The following is a 4,097-nucleotide window of genomic DNA, read 5'->3' as shown; positions in this document are numbered from 1 at the left end:
GCGAAATTATTTGATTACAGAACCGCTTCTACAATACCCCGATTTTTCACGATCTTACAATTTAACGACAGATGCGTCAGGATACGCTATAGGCGGAGTTTTAAGTCAAGGTCCTATAGGAAAGGATCTCCCTATTGCTTACACTTCCCGTGTTTTAAATCAAGCAGAGCAAAATTATTCGACAATCGAGAAAGAATGTCTGGCCATCATTTACTGCATAAATCATTTCAGACCCTACCTGTATGGTAGAAAATTTATAATTGTCACGGATCATAAATCCCTCGTGTGGTTAAATTCTATTAAAGATCCTTCATCGCGCCTATGGAAATGGCGTACCAAATTATCAGAATATGAGTTCGAAATCCAGTATAAAAAAGGGACTCTCAACAGCAACGCAGACGCCCTATCGAGGAATCCCCAGATTGTCTCGAGCAATCCTCTTTCTACTCTAAATCTCTCTACTCCCAATGAATCCTCTAATGAATCCATATTTTCTTACCAAACTGCACCTAGTAGATTATGCTGTAGCGACACTCGCGATGATTCGCGCATTTCAACACAACCTTCACAAAATCAAACTCCAATTGCTTAGATGACAACGCTTTATCCTCACCTCCCGCGGAAGCAGAGCAAACATTCACATTTCCCCCAACAAACCTTCGAAATTCCCCAAATATTAATGATGAAGAACCTGCCGCGGAAATCGAAATACCTTACGATAATATTAGCAACGAAATCAGTAACGAGGTCCAACCTGAAATAAGAAACATAGGATGGGATAACATATTTTCGACCTCAGACGAGGAACATTCAGATCCAGAATTTATAGATGAAACTGATAGTAGCGAGGACGAAGAAATATTCGAGTCAAATTCAATACCTGTAAATTTACCGCGACCCCAACCTTTAGTAAAAATCAACGAAACTCGTGAAACACTTCTATCGCGAAACGATAACCAGGTAATATTCATAACTTTAGATGGAACCCCGTACGACAATGGTGCTAAAGAACACCAACAAGCCGAGCGTCTTCCCAAGTACGAGAACATAAACTTAGAAAGGGCCAAGGTAAACGCCTTCGGTACCAAGGTATTAATATCACTCCCAGTTAAAATCAACAACCAAACAATGGTTGATTCGGATAATGTAAAGAATTGTTTCAAAACTCTTTTAGATGTAGTGAGAGAAATAAACTTGACATCATTTAGTATGCGTAAGACAGATTACTTCGACGATATCCCTTGGAGATACATTCAGAAACAACTAGTAAAACATTTTGAGGACGAAAGAATTAATATAACCATTTGTAAAGGATTAATACAAACCCCCAGAGAAGAAAATAGGCGAATGCTTATAGATGAAAATCACTCGTCAGCAATAGGTGGACACAAAGGTGTCACTAAAACATATAATAGATTAAAAACTAATTATTCTTGGCCTAACATGAAAAAGGATATTCAGAGTTTTATTCAACGTTGTAGAGAGTGTCAGTTAAAAAAGCTAACAAGAATTAAAATCAAGCAGCCCATGATCATCACAGATACCCCCGGGGCTGCATTTGACAAAATTGCATTAGATATAGTTGGACCTTTACCCACTACAGAACAAGGAAACACTCACATATTAACTATCAAAGATTTACTCACTAAATACTCGGTAGCAATTCTCTTAAATGAAGTAACTTCTATGGCGATAGCAGACGCTTTTACTAAAAATTTCATTTGTATCTACGGAGCCCCTAACGCACTTTTAACCGACCAAGGATCCAATTTTCTAACTTCCCTAATGCGGAATCAATCGAAGAAATTCGGTATTAAACAATATAAAACTACCGCTTATCACCCCCAGTCCCAGGGATCCATTGAGAGATCTCACCATTCTTTAACTGAATATTTAAAGACACAAATCACAAAGGAAAACAATTGGGATAATTATCTAGAACTAGCTATGTTTTCATACAACACAAGTATTCACGAAAGCACCCAGTACACAACTTTCCAACTGGTCTACGGACGAATACCACGACTTCCTTCATCCCAAAAATTACTTGAAGAAAATTTAGAGCCTACTTACCACGAATATCTAACCGACTTATTCCAAAGGCTACAAGAAACACAAGACGAAGCAAGACAGAATTTAATAAGATCGAAAGAAAGGAATAAGCATTATTATGATAAACGTATCAATCCTGCATCATTTAAGGAGGGAGATTTTGTATTCTTATTAAAGGAACCCACTAAAGGAAAACTCAGCGACCAATATACCGGACCATATAAGGTCCTTGAAATCTTACTAAATAATAATGTTACAATACAGTATGGAAATACAACACGCACGGTGCATGTGGACAAGCTAAAGCTTTCGCATCTTGAACCAGGATGAACACAATTAACACACACCTCTGTTTCAGGGTGTTCCTGGTGTACAATTCGCAGCCCCAGAGGACCGTCTGTAATTTTCTTGTCACCCAGCGATCCACCAACCCAAGGTGCATACGGACGGAGGGCTTTAAACACGTTCCCTCTAACTCATTATTATGTCATCTTTGTCTAATCAATGATTTCTACAACAGCTCGGAACTTTTTGAAAAATTAATTTCGCACTATTTAATCATCAGCGACCAATACACTATTAGAAATTGTGACTATTGCAACACACCTCTAGGTATCAGCAGGCCTATAAGCAACTGCTTTCACTGCTATCAATTATATAAAACTGATCCTTCGAGTAAACCACCTTATAATAACACCTTTATAATTTCACAAAATGAATAAGATCCACGAGATAATAGCAGAATACCCTAGTATATTGGATGTGAAATGCCTCATAATAGCCGGTTATAAATATCAAAATCAGCTAGACGCTTTATGCACTAAGTGCTATATTCGGAAATCACTTCCGCCAGAATTAAAATATGGAATTTTTCACGGCTTTTTCCTAGGTCCATTGGAGCAAATACATTGCTCAATTTGTCACCATAACCTCACAATGATAGACCCAATTATATACTGCCCCTCATGTTTCAATAAATACAAGCGCACTCTTGATAAACTCAAAGAAGGTGGTTATAGAACAGACACACTAACCTCTATAATATATAGTCACTTCACTAACAAGGTCATCAAAATTAACCTTTCAGAATGTGCCGACCGAGACCCCCAGTAACTTATAAACACCCGATTGTCTAGGGATTTCCAGGTCTTGATTCTACTTACTGTTCGCTTGCGCTAGGATACATTACCGAACGCGAGACAGACGAGGCCTTATGCCCCAATTGTCTTTTTGAGTTAGATTACCCTCCTGAATTTGTTATTGCCGAATGGCACGGTTTTATTACAAACGCATTTTTAGTCATGCCCTGCATGAGATGCAGCACTAATACGGCTCGTAATCAGCCGATAAAATATTGTTTCAAATGTTATTCAGCGTATATAGGCTTAATCTCACTCTTGAGAAATCAAATAGGAATAGATCCCATTAACATTAGCTCCCTCGTCTTTAACCATAGGAACAGCGAGGTCATAGATTTAACAATGCACGCCAATGTAACAAACGGTATAAATACTACCCTTCCCGATAATGAGATTTAAAAATCATTTATTATATTTTAATTTTGCATACATGTATTACACACCTAGATAGTAAGGGCATTTTTTTCCACTACGCCCATCACCAATATTGTATTCTTACATTACATTCTTTATATTACATAACTGGTGGCGACCATTCAATATTGTAAAACGCCGATTCGCGCATAGCATCGTTATATCCATCATATTGTACTTCATAATGGAAAATATAATATTATTATCATAACCGTCCGATTTTCCATAAATTAATGCTAATCCCTGACTACAAAGGGCAAGAGAGAAAACACACAAAACAAAACAAAAATTTAATAAAATATATATAAGAAAAATATAAAAATAACAATAATAATTTTCTTTTAGCAACTTAGTACGTAACCTTAGAATAAGTTATAAACCCTACTGATTTACAGAGTTAACAACAACATGCTACTTACGGGCATCTTGCTGATGGCTCTTTCGCCTGCTAATTCATTATTGGGCTTTGACTGCGGAGGTCGACACCTCAAT

This window comes from Odontomachus brunneus, unplaced genomic scaffold (genome assembly GCF_010583005.1).
Source record: "Odontomachus brunneus isolate Ranch 3 - 2012 unplaced genomic scaffold, Obru_v1 Obru_scaffold_362, whole genome shotgun sequence".
In the NCBI taxonomy this organism is placed as follows: domain Eukaryota; kingdom Metazoa; phylum Arthropoda; class Insecta; order Hymenoptera; family Formicidae; genus Odontomachus; species Odontomachus brunneus.
The sequence above is the reverse complement of the archived record's forward strand: the minus strand, read 5'-3'. Positions refer to the sequence as shown.